The 15,267-nt window shown below is 42.1% G+C and overlaps 1 protein-coding gene across 9 annotated transcripts in view; it reads left to right on the top strand.

Moving 5' to 3' along the window:
* The first annotated feature begins 12,699 nt into the window (after nt 1-12,699).
* rbm47 (RNA binding motif protein 47) overlaps nt 12,700-15,267 on the top strand; it is a 37,942-nt gene continuing 35,374 nt past the window's right edge. For 6 of the 9 annotated variants that reach the window (XM_063476272.1, XM_063476270.1, XM_063476269.1 and 3 more), the window contains exon 1: nt 14,178-14,605. The gene's annotated coding sequence lies outside the window, so the exon portion shown is untranslated. Of the gene's footprint in view, nt 12,839-13,319; nt 13,345-13,835; nt 13,895-14,177; nt 14,606-15,267 lie in introns of those variants that run through there. The other 3 variants (XM_063476263.1, XM_063476265.1, XM_063476264.1) reach the window with 3 other exon arrangements.

Genomic DNA, 15,267 nt, shown 5'->3' with positions numbered 1-15,267 from the left:
AGGTATGTGCTGCTGTTGGAGCATTTTCAATAGACTTAGAGACTTAGAGCTTTTTATTGTCATTGTGCAGTTTCTTGCGCAGCGAAATTGGGTATCAGAATTGAAATTGGGTCATAGAATCATCTGACAAATATTACAGCTTGCTGTGTATTACAGACCATCGCAGAACTTTGTTTTTTGACTGGTGATATTTTATTATTTCATTAGCTGAAATGTGTGTCTGTTTATGTTGCACTTCATCAGTCTCCACTCTCTCGGTCAGACATGTTAATCTGAGGCTCCATAACCCAACATATTCATTAATTTATTCCATGTCTAAAACACATTGCAGTGGTTGATGTCACAGCATAGTGACAATGTCCACCTGCATTTGCAGTCAGTGTTGGGTTCCTGTGTCATTCAGTGCACGTATAGCCTGCCGAGTATATCTGTGTTGTACGGACGTGCTTGCTTTCTGAACTTCAAGGTTAGCAAAAGCGGAGATAAGATGTATAAGCACATCTTATCTTCACAGATTTACGAAGAATGTATTTAAACAATCAGGATTGTAAATTCAACACTAGGTCAGACTTTTGCAGGTTCATTTAAGTACACGAACGTGTCATTTCCAACAGTGCTGAATTTGAGTGATTTGTTAATAAGGAACTCAGCAGTATGCAGACCCTGCAGAGAGCAGGCTAATGAGCTTTTGTTCCAATATTTCAGAGCGAAAAGAGAACAGATAAGGATGCTATTTTAAACCTGTTAATTCCTGGAAGCAGAAACATTCTTTAGCTTCCCCTTTCATAACGACTGTTTTTTGCTTTTTTTTGTTCACTCATCTGCCTGGCTAAACGTGTTAGGGGCGTGGCCATGTTAATTGACCTGAGCTGACTGCTAGGCTAATCCAGTGGAAGCACCCTATGCCTGCTGTTGGAGACTCTTTATAATGGATTATTTGACTAGTGCTATGATTTTCTGTGAGGTATGGACCATCTGAGAAGTTTCTACTTCAGCTGTCGTGAGTGAAATTATAGTTTTGTTTGTTTTGGTTTTTTGGTTTTGCTTAGCATCAACTAGCCGATATGTGTCTTTGCATTTTATGACTGCAGTGCTAATAGCTCAATAATGTTAGCTGATGGTAAGCTCCAAAATGCCAATCATAAACCATCTGGTGACCTCACAGTCGATACCTTTCCATACAGTTGTGGTCATAAGTTTGGATACACTCATTATGGACATGAATGTCCTCGTAATTTTGGGTTTTTAATGATTTCTTTGGACTGGTGTTTTTGCAGAGGGACATGATTATACAGCATACATCTGTTGGATATATATCATCAGGGTAGGATTTACTGGATTTTTTTCTAATCTACACAGGTTCAAAATTATAAATACAAGCTGAAATATATGCATGCATACCCTATTAATATTTGTTTAAATATCTCTTAGCAAGATGCACCTCAACCAGATGCTTTTGGTAGCCATCAACAAGCTTCTGCTATAGTTCTGGCTAGATATTTCACCAGTCTTCGTGGCAGAATTGGTAAAGTTTATTTAAATTTGTCGGTTTCCTGGCATGGACCCAGCTTTTAAGCATAGTTCAAGTTTTCAGTAGGGTTTGGGAAGATCATTCCAGAGACTTCATGTTAACCTGTTTTATCCATTCCAAGATCGTTTTTTAAAAAAGTGTTTCTCATCTTTGATCTGATGTAACACCCAACTGTGTTCAAGACCACTGAGAGCTAAACAGCCCCAAAGCATGATGCTACCACCACCATGCGTGACCACCAATACAATGTTCTTAGGTTTGAAAACCTCATCTTTACTCCTTCAAACATACATCTTGTCATGGAGGTCAGATAGCTCTATCTTTGTCTCGTCTGTCCATAAATCATAAAGTTGATTTTGGAGCAAGAGCTTCTTTCTCTGTCAATTTCATCTCAAAGAAACAATTAAAAGCCCAAAGGCCATAAATCAATTAATTAAAACATAAAACTCAGGCCATTAACTCACCAGGGAAGTGTTTACTAAAGTTACAGATTAAGGAAGCTATGGGTTGTTTTCACATTGGCTTCTATACAATCAGACTTCAGAGGTGTCACTCCTATTGAAAAAAAAAATGCAGGTTTGTGGAACTTCACAGAGTTTAAATGAAACTGACTTCTACCATGTTCCTCATTTTCTTTCCCTCACAAAGTATTTTACATCAGCCAAGTGTTGCATGAGGAAACACGCTCTTATTGAAATAACCTTTACTCCTGCCATGTGTTATTATAAAATCCTCGTCCCCAAGTCATCAAGCACATGTCAGCAGGTAAGGCTTTTCTTTTTATCATTTTTAATTGATGGATTATGCAAAAACAACCAAGAAACGCACAAAACCAAACAGACACGGTGCTTTAAATGGTGAGTCACGTATTGAGAATGAGAATTCAAAGGGCCTGACAGGTTTCACTCAGTCTCAGTGTCTTGGAGATTTTACTAAACCCTTCACACCTCAGCATGTCTTTTCATGCTGGGAGGCTAGGAAGTCTAGTTATGCCACATGTTCTTTGTTCTGTAATTCATCACAAGCACAGTGTTGTTAGCCATAAAGGTCAAACAGGTATATTTACCACACTAAAGCTATTTACAAGCACAGCGAGTTTACTATATAAGTAAAACTGCCATGGCTGCAAAATATGCTGCGTGTTAAAGCACAAAAATCTCCGCCCCGTGTACTTACTGGCCCTTCTTTTTTTTCCCATACATCCATTGCTACACCTACGTAAATACATTGGAGGGTTACCTAGGCAACTGCAACGTGGAGTGTCCAGTAGTAACCACGCTGTAGTCTCATCAGTGTTCATTTCAGTCACCTCTAAGGTGAGAAAAGTTTATCCAGCTCACTTCACCCACTTTTGTTTTGCCCTGTAGTCCCTTGCAGTCACAATGTGTCATTGACTTTTCATGGTCTATGATTGCCACCGATGTCAGATATTGTGATGTCATCATATTGCCTGGCAACCACCTAGCAACAGGCTTAAATGACCTGTTTTTTTTTCCCTTTTATGGCTCCACAGCACCTAATAAAAGGATCCCATTATTTTAATCCTGATGGCAAAATCTTAGTTAGATTATCAAGAGTTGAATTATATCCAGTATATTGTGTCATCATGTTGCCTAATAACCACCTAGCAAGTGACCGAAATGCTTCCCCTTCCTTTGAATAAATAGCTATCCACCTACAACAACTTTTAAAAGGATTGTGTGTCTGTGATTTCATGGCTAACAGCACCAGCAGACCAAAGAAACCAAACAATACTGAAGGGCTTGTACTAGTGTACTAGTGTACACTAAAATAACACTGGACTCAGTTTTTTTCACACAATGAATGTAAATTTTCAGCTGAAACACAGATGTACTTTAAATTAAACAAGAGAATCCAAAGATTAGCATAAAAATCAGTAGAGATTCTTCTTCTTTGCCTTCCTCCTTTAGCTGCTCGCTTTAAGGGTCACCACAGTGAATTACGTGCCTCCACCCTATCCATAGCATCGTCTTCTTACGATGAATTTTATTTTTACTCTTACAGTTTGCATTCTAAATTTTTAAATGACACCTTATTATAAGCAAGTTACTAACAGTCATAAAAAGGCATTTATCTCGCCATGATTGTAATATTTGTGTCAGACCAACAGAGGGAGACATTTTCTTGGATTATTGAGCCACGGTGCACAATTACTGCTGGAGTGAGTGATTTATTTCAAAGCCACTTTTTGGCTTCTGGCCCTTAACAAGTTATGAATCAGAGTCATATTTTTTATTTGCAAAAAATAAATCAGGCTAGTCAGCCCCGATGCAAGCAGAGATAAACCAAGATGACACATGATAAATCATTAAGGCTAACCTTGTAAGCCGGAGAAGATGCTGGAAAAAAGCAGGGGTGGGATTTATCAGTGTGTGGAAAAACCACAGTGAGCTTTGTGGGGCCAAATGAGCCTCACTTCTCTGCGGGTGAGAGTACAGCTGGAGGGATAATCCCATCCAACACGCGTCATCGATGTCGCCTCACAACAGGGCTCTAGTTACTCTGTATGTTTTGTGTGTGCGTGCGCGCGAGGGTGTTTGTGTGTGTATTAAATTCAATAATCGGCCCAGTTGGAGACGGCGGGTTGTGCGGCCATAAGCCGACCTGGAATTTTCTCAATAAAGGTCTAATCTTTACAGGAAGCTGTACAGTGCTGGAGGAGTTTCTTTCCCCCATTGTTGTTGTTTTTTTTCCCTTTTTAATCAACGTAACTGCACGTTCACTGGTGTTTCTTTTGTGTGGTTGAATTCAGTGACCTTGAGTTGATCTACAGCGAGCGACAGCCTTGTATGTTTCTCTCTCTATGGCCCAATGTTTGTGGACATATAAACATTACTCACATATTATTTTGGAATCTCTTGTTTCGGGACTGTGGGCATAAATACACAAGCAGTCACTCCTTGGAGAGTGCTTTCTATAGGATATGAGCTTTGTCTGAAAGGTGCAGGCTGCGGTTTAACCCCTGATTCATGGCCTTGTTGAATCAGACAAGTCTCTAAATATAGCTACGTTTTTCTTAAACAAGTGGTTTGGCATTTTTAGATGCTGAGATTTATGACGAGAAGACAAGTGGTGCTTTTTATCTGAGCATTCATTTTGGAGCTCGAGGCAGGTGGTGGACAACGGGAGATAAACAGCTGGCCTGGTTCTAACGTCACTTGAACGTCTCAAATTTTTGTTTAAATATTTTCTATTTTTTAGCAAGAAATGTCCTTACAACATTACGTGGGACTATTATTTGCTGAAGGATGACTTCCTCAACCTGTGTCCTCACTGTGAGGTTGCAATCAGGCAGGTGGCTCCTGGTTATCATGAAAAACAAGTCTGACATCTCATTGTTAAACATTTTGACACGTTTTATGGCAAACACTTTATCTGTGGTCTTTAGAGGGGCAGGCACAATGTATTTCATTTACAAATATCCAGGATTCCTGTGTTCTCCTGTACAAGGCTGTCTACATACTTTTGGCTACACAGTGTATTCATTGTGTATATGAGAGAGTGTGTGTGTGTGTGTGTGTGTGTGTGTGTGTGTGTGTGTGAGAGAATTTCAGTGGTGCTAATTAGGCTGGGCTTGATCTCTGTCACTCATCAAGACACAATTAGAAACTGTTAGAGCTACACACTCACACACACATGCTTATCATTTTCCTAGAGAAACTGGACCCTCCGCACTGCTCTGCTGTTAAACAAGTTTAACTCACATGTGCACACACATGCCTCGTCATGTTGTAGCGCAGCCGGCAAAGCCCGTGAACATAGGCAACTTTGTGCCGAGGAGCCAACAACAGCGAGCTCCTGGATATGTCAGAGCACCTGCTGGGTGAGAAGACGACACAGGGCTGTTTTTACAGGTGTAATCAGTTAAATAGCTGTAATTGTTTCCTGACAAAATCAAAGACTTCTCGTAAGTCTCGTGGCATTAGTCGAGCGGGGATGACCAAGGAATTCAAATGAAACTTCCTTTTAAGCCGGTAGGGCCGGCTGTGGCAGATTCCATCCTGATAGAAGACTGCTGTGTTTTCTATTTATTTAGAGATTGTGTTCAAGACAATTTAATGCTGTCATAGCTCAGTTTAAAGGTGAGTCAGCTCAGGGCTGAAGAATGCCCTCGTCTGTCATGAAACCCCAGCAGAATCATAACCACAGAGCGTACTAAAGAAATCAAAACAATCAAAAACAAATTTAAAAAATCTTAGATCATCATTGAGAAAGTTTATTTTTTCCTAATTTAATTTTAAAAAGTTGGACGTTCATATTCTATAGTTATTACACATAAAGTGCACAGTCAGTGGGAAAACTGCTGATGAAGTTGTCCTGATGATGATCTTTGACGTCCTCCACAATGAGGGAAAAACGCAGGTCACTGCTGAAAAAGCTGGCTGTTCACAGAATGCTGCATCACAGCATATTAATAGAAGGGAAAGGTGTGGTAGGAAAAGGTGCACAAGCAACACGGATGACTGCACGTTAAAAACATGACGTCAGTAACTTTGGAGAGCTTCACAAGGAGTGCAATAATGCTGGTGTCAGTGCAGTAAGCGCCACCACGCGCAGGCGTCTTCAGTACAGGAGCAGCTAATACCAAGCCACTCTTGAGCCAGAGACAGTGTCAGAAGCATCTTACCAGAGCTAACGAGAGAAAGAACTGAGCTGTTTGCTCCAAAGTCCTGTTAAACTGTGAAAAATAAAACTATGAATAGAAATTAAATCTAGATCCTGGAGGAAGAGTGCAGAGGCACAAAATACAAGGTTTTGGAAGTCCAGGGTGAAGTTTCCGTTCTCTGTGATGATTTGGGTTTCCATGTCATCTGCTGCTGTTGTTGGTGGTATGTCCACTGTGTTTTATCAAGTCCAAAGTCAACACAGATTTAAGAACACTTCATGCTTCCCTCTGATGACAGGGTTTATGGAGATGCAGACTTCCTTTTCCAAGAGGACTTAGTACCTGCCCACTGAGCCAAAACCTACTACAAACGATTTGCTGAGCATGCTGATGCTGTGCCAACACTCCTGATCTGAACTCAGAGAATCTACGAGGTATTGTCAAGAGAGAGATAAGAAACACCTGACCGAATAATCACAGACCAGCTGAAGGCCACTATGAAACAACCTGGACTTCAGTAACGCCTCAGCCGAAGTGCCACGCTGCAACGCTGCAACGCTGCATCGATGCAGACACTTACAGAAAGGAGCTCGACCCTTGTACTGAATTTTCATTATTCTGACATTTCTGTTAAAACCTTTTTGATTGATCTTCAGAATTACAGCTGATTGTTCACAAGCTGTAAGCCATAACCACGAAAGTTTACCTTTCTGGATTAAGTTATGAAAAAAGTAGCTTTTTCAAGTTATTCTGTTTTTTGTTTTATTATTTTTTTTAAGATATAAAAAGGATGAGCATGGCTTCAGGGTCTGAAAATAGAGGCCAGACAGAATCAGTTTGAGGTAACTCTTCTGGTTGGAAAAAGAAGTCAAACTGTATAAAACCTTAGAAAAAGACAAATTTCACACGAATACGGCAGCAGACATTTCACTGATATGCTAATGGGCTCAACTGCCGAGTTCAAGTCTTATTAAAGACAACATGATGTTCATTTTTTAAAAACGATCCTCCACATCAGGCTCAAAAAGAATTAAAAGGAAGGTTGCACTTTAAGTTTTGATCATCTGAAACGGTCCTTTGGTATCTCAATCTGTTCTACGGCTGGTTCATTAAATCGGCCTCCAAGACACCAAAACAGGACTGCACATCTCTGTGTTTATGTCAATATTTTATATACAGTCTGTAGCACACAAGTTATGGCTCCGATGTCATAAAAGAAAAACTAAACCTCTGAAAAAATATAAAAGCTGTAGAGCTTGGTAATTATACTATGAGACAAATAATGGAAGACATTTCAGCTGTCTCTTCATGTGTGGAGTCCAGCTCTTGTTTCAGCTTCTGGCAGAAACATGAACCACATTTAGCAGCTTCAGTTCACGATGAGCTCTGCTGAGCCCGTGTCAGTCTCAGAAACAATGCTGCCCACGCCTGGTCTACAGTTGTGACGGCTGCTTGTCTCATTCACTGTTCTTCAGCATCAAACACAATAAGGGAGAGCAAGTTGTTTTTATCCGATCTCTAACATCTCCCTGCACACACAATACCTACCATTATGCATTTATTGGCTTTCACATACTTATGAGACGTCAGGGATACGCTTTGTAGCTGCGCACACATTCACACATTGTGTAAATAAAATGTGCACACAAGTGATTCCAGGTCTGATGCTGTTGCTTCCCATCATAATGCTTCCTTGTTAGTTCTTGTTTAACTACCCCACGACGCAGGCGGTAATATTTGAAAGAGAGCTTTTTAGTTTTGCCCACTGCTAAACACTTGACACATTTTTCAAGGATATTTGTGCATATTAGTGTTTATATAGCTTCAGGCAACATTACACTGGCTTAGATTAATTTCCTGGAAGCTTGTTTAAATCTAACTCTTATCGCACTTACCTGGCTTTAAACAAAGTCTTTGTGTCAAAATCTGTTAAATAGAATTATGGTCTTGAAGAGAGACATGGACTGCAGTCGCAGCACTTACGGTCTTTTGATAGACTTTGTAAATCCAGTTCACATTAGTAACATGATCCAAGTTTTCCACCTTTCTCCGTTCTCCTTGTTGTGTGCGTGACAACTTGATTGGACCCACTTTGTTGGGGGTGAATAACTAAACTGTCTCATCCCTTTGTGCGCCATTGTGAGGCGTCATAAGAGTATCAGGAGAGCTGGAAGCTTCCTCTCAGTGTCTCAGATCTCTCTTTCTATTAAGTAGGAACGAGGGCATGGTCTGAGGTTTTTATTATGGGGAGTGTGTGCTTTCTTGTGTGCACATGTGCAAGTCTCCGTGCATGTAAATTAAAAGTTTAATGAAGGGTGCAGGATTTTGAGGTGTTCTCTTTTTCTAGTTTTCTTAAATAACTTAAAGTGCCAAAAATAATCTGGAGAACTGACTACTCACCAGCCAGTTTGTTAGGTGCACCTGTTCAGCTGCTTGTTAACACAAATGTCTAATCAGCCAATCACATTGCAGAAACTAAATGCATGTAGACATGGTCGAGAGGACTCGCTGAAGTTCAAACTGGACATCAGAATGGGGAAGAAAGGTGATTCAGGTGACTTTGCACGGTGATTGTTGCCTGACAGGCCGTTCTGAGTATTTCAGGAACTGCTGACCTGCTGGGATTTTCCCACACAACCATCTCTAGTGTTTACAGAGACGTTCGGTCTGGTCAAGCGGCAGTCTATGGGTGAAAATGCTTTATTGATGTCAAATGTCAGAGGAGAGTGGGGAGATAACCACTCGTTACAGCTAAGGCAGATGATCATCTCTGAAGACAGACGATGGGATACAACAGCAGAATACTGAACAGAAAACTGAGGCTACAAATCACACAGGCTCACCGAAACTGGACAATAGAAGATTGCAAAAACATTGCCTAATTTGATGAGCGTCAATTTCGGCTGCAACATTTGGATAGCACGGTTAGAAATTTGCATAAACAGCATTAAACCATGGGTCCGTCCTACCTTCTGTGAATGGTACAGGGGTCTGGTGTTAGTGTAATAGTGTCTGTGTGGGGGGGTATTCGGTGTCCTATAGTATCAGTTGAGCATCATTTAAACACCACACCCTGCCTGAGTATTGTTGCTGACCATGAACACTCCATGTCACAAAGCTCAGATCATTAACATGGTTTCTTGGACGCGACAGTGAGTTCATTGTACTCGGATGGCCTTCATAGTCACCAGATCCCAATCCAACAGTGCACATTTGGGCTGTGATGAAATGAGTGATTCACATGATGGATGTGGAGCCAAAAAATCTGCAGTAACTGTGTTGCTATCATGTCAGTATGGACTAAAATTTGAGGAATGTCGAGTCTGTGCCATGAAGAGTTAAGGCAGCTCTGAAGGCAAAAACGGGGGTCCAACCAAGCACTAGTAAGGTGTACCTAATAAAGTGACCAGTGAGTGTGAGACTCATTTAAAATAATGACTCTTCTCATTTGTTTTCCTATTTTTCTGTCGTACTCTGTCTTGTTAAGTGAGGAGAAGCTATAAAGCATAACCTTAAATACGGAAATAGTTCAGGTGGTAATTAACCTCGATTATCCTTCAACTCTGGTTTGTTTACAGATGCCACTTAAAGGATTTCCTTTTCTTTCCTTTTGTAAACAAGAAAATGTATGTTTAACAGATTTTTCAGCTTAACTTATACTGTAATCAGTTTCATGTTGTGTTTTATGCCATTTTAAATGGGAAAAAGCCAAATGGAGCTTTCTCAGTTTAAGCCGCCCTCCCTCCTTTGACACAGTGAACTGTATATGATCACACTTTTATCTCCCCGTGACCTATGAACGACTACTCTTCATTGGAGGCCTCTAACCGTTAAACATGATATGACCACTGTAAAGTTTTAAACAATGCCAACCCTCGCACTCAATAGAACTGCCTTTATCTGTGAAAATGACATCCATCGGTAATGATTTCCTCCCCGTCACAGAAAGCATTGCTATAGGAGGCCGGAGCAGTGTCACACAGTAAGACTTCAGTCCTCATAATGAGTTTTTAAAATTGTGTTGGAGCACTTTGATCTATTTCTGGCGTAAACAGCATGATTTGTGTATGAAAATTGACTGACAGAGTGTGCACAAGCCATAAACAAAACACATTTTACATATTTATCTGAAATGAATAATTATTGTAGTCCTACATACCAGACTGATTTTTACAAACTACATGCAACAAATATATTTTAATGTTTTAATTTTCACCTCACGTGCACAGACCATGCCGGTGAAACTTTATCCACCGCATAAAGTCTGGTCTTTCAAAAGCTGATGGTCTTTAAACCATAAACTCGTTCATCTCGTGTCAGAGTTATTATATTGTCAGTGGGGATTTATAACTTTCAAAAGCCTGTCCTGTATCAACACACATCAATAATGGTACTCAAAAGCAACTATGATCTTCCACTCACTGTGACGTAACACTTAACTAAAGCAAGTCTGTGCAGGCGGATGTTCACCCTGTAAAGAAAATGACTGCAAACCAAGAGTTGTGGTTGGAAAAAACACTGGTTTATTTAGGAAACGAGTAAAAGCGATTTGCTGGATAATAAAATTATGGAAATCCCCCCCACCCCACTCCCCGGATATGGATGCCTTATACGACACAGACCATAAATATTTGGGCTTTTTTGGTCTTCGCATGTGAAATAAGAGATGCTACCTGAAATTCTAAGCTTTATCGAAGTCATATTATATTAAAGCCTGAGGAACTCAAGTCAATGCGGATGACTGGAAAAATCATTTTACGTGATGGTGGGAAAAAAAACCTCTAAACATATTGAGACAGCAAAATAAGTCAAGAATGCTTCCTGGTACGTAGGCAAGAAAGGTCAGATGATTCATCACGAGACACAAACCCCAGGTAAGCCCTATAAGCAGGTTATTAGGCAGGTTGGAATTTGCAAAACAAGAAACGGGTAAAGATGTGGGGCAAATGTCTGTGGAACGACGAAACAAAGATCAGCCTTTATCCAAATATGCAGAGAAAAAAAACAAGCAGGTCACCAGTCGAACAGGTACTCTGGCATTGATTGATCGATTGATTTTATTCTCTACTGGCAGACGCCCAGCACATTACTAAAGCTTTAAAGAATAAATAGGTGAAAGATCCTAAAATGGCAGAGTCAGTCACCTGATCACATTCTGACTGAGGATAAATTCCACCCGATGAGGACCGGACCAAAGGCAGAAAGATGCAAAGAATATACAAAATGTGCTCTCGTGTGTGGGTGCCTTTTCCACAAAGCATTACGATGAACTTGCGTCCGTCCATTTATTTTACTTTTTTTAAAACCGCCAAACTTCAGGCACAGCGGGCTGGTCGTAACAGCAGAGCTTACACCAGGTCTTAAGTGAAATCAGTTTTACCTTGGCATCTTAAGTTTGACATAAGAGTTTTGCCTGTTGTGCAATATAGGATTATGCGTTCTTCTGGGCGCGGTGTGAATCGTGAACCTGCAGAGGAGCACACGTGAAGTTAAAATCTCAGCTTTTTTATGACACCGACTCCACAATAATACTTTTAGAGAGTAGAGAGCTGTTATGGATGGACAGATACAGCACTGGGGAGCTGTTTCGATTCTCTAAGGAAAGAGCTACTGAAGAGCTGCGACTGGACCTCAACACGGCAGCTGAACATCTTTCCACTTTTTCCTTCCACTGTTTTCTGAACAGATTTCCGAGTTGCTTCTTCTTCTTACCAAATTAGACTCTGCACCTGTGCGTTCTTGCACAGCTTTAGTAATTTTGCTTTTCCAGTGTTGAAGTGGTGAAATCGCCTCTTCTTCTATTCCATTTTATTTGCTTGCAAAAGCCAAAATTATAAGTTAGTGAGACACCAGAAAATCATTAAAAATCCACCCCAGCAATTAATGTGTATCACTGGGACTGGGTGTAGTTAAGACTAGGCTTACGTTTGGCTGGTGCAACCCTGCTCCAGGGTGTAGGTGGGTTTTATCTGCTTTTACTCTAGAATCGGGCAATGGTGGCTAAAACTTGTTTAATCTGTACTTCTTCACCGCTTCCTCTTATGTTAGTAAAGTAGGAAACAATCAGCCGTGAAACCTGTATCGTGATGTATTTAGATTACTTGGGGTGAACTGCACAGCCTGCATGCTGCAGTTACAGAAGCCTGACTTATTGCTGTGTATATGCTTTTGTATTTGCAGTTTTTTTAAGGGTTGTGTGAAATCTGTTAAGTAAGCATTAAAGTCAAAAAGTATTGAGCAACTTATTCAACGGCCCGGCCGCCTCCCTGCTAGAGTTCAGCCGCTGTGTTGAAACGTTATTTCTCTGTGTGAGCACGTCTGACTCAATCTCAGTTTCCTATACACACACACACATGCTCACAAGTTCCCTACTGTTTGTGTGTGTGTGTGCGTGTGTGTGTGTGTGTGTGTGTGGAGGGGGGTTGCTTTATCTGAATGTATGCATGTGTGTTTCTGTGTGTGTGTGTTGTTACACTAAACAGAAATCCAGCTTCCTCACTTCTCTCTTCTGTTCTCAGTCTGCTGGTTGGCTGACCGCGGTCACTCCTGTTCAGCACAGCGCTCTCTCCTTGTCTCCATGACAACTGGTTGTCACAAAGACGTCGCGCTCGCCACGCACCTGAGATCAGGAAGAAGGAAGCGCTTGGTCCCGCCTACGCCAAACTCTCCAAGGAATTCAGGTAGGGTAACCAACACATGCACGCACACACACACACACACACACACACACACACACCGATACAGAAATACACTTTACGCAGTGTTGAATGAGAAGTGAATACTGTGACTCAGGGTTGCTGAACCTCAATAACATGATCAAACAAGTATGACATTTTCTGAAAAGATCAGAAAAGAGGATAAAGCGCATGTAGCGAGACGAGGAAGGACTGTGTGAAGGAGGAGAAAGAAAAAACAAACGCCAGTTCAGCCGGTATCGTCTGCTGTAGGATAGCTTCACTGTTTTTACTTTCAGTTCAGCTTTACGGCAGGAGCCTCCTTAACAGAAGTGAGAAACTGTTTATATTGGACATTTAAAGGTTCGGATTTCCCTTTCAGCTGTCAGTCATGCTTTTTGTCACGCTCATGCTGACAATTCAAACACAAGAAACCTGAGAGAGTGCCCGAGTGGGTTGTTATTACACAAAGGTGTCATTACAGAGGGATCTTCAGCGCGCACGTCAGAGAGGTGAACACTACAGTGTAAAGACAGCAAGTCATCGTGACCTCAGGGGTGTATGTGTGTATTTGTGAATGAGCAAAGGTCGCGTGTGTGATCATCACTAATAAGCAAGCGGTGGATGAGAGCGATCATGTGGTAGGTGTGCAGGAAACTCCTTTAGAGGAATGCTGCTGAATCTCCTCTCTCAGGTCTGGCTGATCGCACTAACTCACACACACACACACGCACACTTGGATTGGACAGGGCCACAGGAGGATAGCGTTTCCTATCCGGAATGATAGGAAGGAGGAGGCAGGGAGGAGGTGTGCTGGGGGTATGGGCAGTCAGATTCTGGTTTGGTGAGTTTTAGGAGCTGGCAGTGTGTACACCATACACATAGCGAAAGAGAGAAACAGAAAGGGAAAGACGAGCTGAGAGAGAGGTAGAAGAAAGAAAGGGGACTAAAAGCAGGAGCGTGGAGCGTTTAGGTGACAGACGGCGAAGCTTCAGGAGCAGCAGCACCTTCGCTGAACATCATGCAGGCTTGACTTGAGCGCCGTGACAGTTATGCTGTGCTGTAAGGAAGACAGATTTGTGTGTGTGTGTGTGTGTGTGGTTGTGTGTATGTTGGGATGAAGAGGGTCCTCTCTGATGTGTGTCCTGGGATGATTAGTGTGTGCTCCAAACTTTTTCCCCTTTTCCTCTCTCCCTCCTCATCTCTCCCCCCTTCTCGCTTCTGAGGAATGTGGGGCTTATGTCAGTGAGAGTCAGGTACAGACTCACTAATTACCAGTGCCCTCCCTCGCTCCCTCCCTCTTTCCCTCCCTCTCTCTCTCTAATGCTTTCCTTCAACTCTGTCACCTCCTGCTCTCTCCTCCACTTCGAGACCTTGTGCACTGGCCCCCTTCTCCCGTCTCCCGCTGTTACGTCTACGAGCGCTGTCGTGACTGGAGCAGAGGAGAGGACAAACAGAGAGGATCTGAGTCACAATCCAAAAAAACACCAAAAGGAGAAGAGAAACTTTGACTCGTCCTCTCCTCTGTGTGTGTGTGTGTGTGTGTGTGTGTGCAGTGTGTTTGACAGAAGTGTCTGAGATCTCTTCTCATTGTGCTTTGGGGGACCTGTCATTGAAGACAGGAAGTGCCCTGACAGCGAACACGGAGCCGGAGAGAACCTGACTGTCTGTACAAAGGAAGATAGAAGGCGGGAGGGGAAGATGAGAAAGTGACAAGCCGGATCGTTGCCTTTTGACGCCGACGCCGTGACTACACGTCCCATCATCCTACAGGTTGGCTGGGAACTCATCGTGTGTGTGCACCCCCCCCCCCCCCCCCCCCCCCTTTTTTTTTCTTTTTCAGAAATTCTCTCTCATTGCAGTCTGAACAGTTATGTTGTAAATGTAGCTGAGAGCCATAGTGTGTTTTCTCACCTGGAGGTTTAACAGCACACACTCACACGCAGACACACTCACTCACACACTCACACATGCACACACACTCACACAGTGGGTAATCTGGAAGGACATTTCTTCAGCTGGTCCAGTGTTCACATTGACCCAACTGACTGCTGTAACCTTCACTGCAAGGTTACGGAGCGAGTACTGAATGTTTATTTGTGTGTGTGTGTGTGTGTGTGTGTTCTATGGGTGTCTTGTCTTGTCATCTTCTGCGTGTGTGTGTGGGTTTCAGAAACTGGTCGAGCAGGGCGCCAGTTAGCCTTGGGTGTCCTGTTGTTGTACAAACGAGATTTAGCTGCTCGAGTGTATACGTGTGCATATGAAAGCAGAGTAGTGTGTGCGTGTGTGTACCCGTGTGTCTGTGTGTTTTTGTGTGTGTGTGACAGTTTACATCCAGCTGATCTTTTCAAGAACAACTGTCTCACTGACACAGAGGGTATCCGCTCAAATTTACCAAGCTGTCATTTGTCCAGCTGTAGTTTCTGGAAATATTC

This window comes from Pelmatolapia mariae, linkage group LG6, assembly GCF_036321145.2.
Source record: "Pelmatolapia mariae isolate MD_Pm_ZW linkage group LG6, Pm_UMD_F_2, whole genome shotgun sequence".
In the NCBI taxonomy this organism is placed as follows: domain Eukaryota; kingdom Metazoa; phylum Chordata; class Actinopteri; order Cichliformes; family Cichlidae; genus Pelmatolapia; species Pelmatolapia mariae.
Note: the sequence above shows the minus strand (reverse complement) of the source record. Positions and strands in the feature narration are given on the sequence as shown.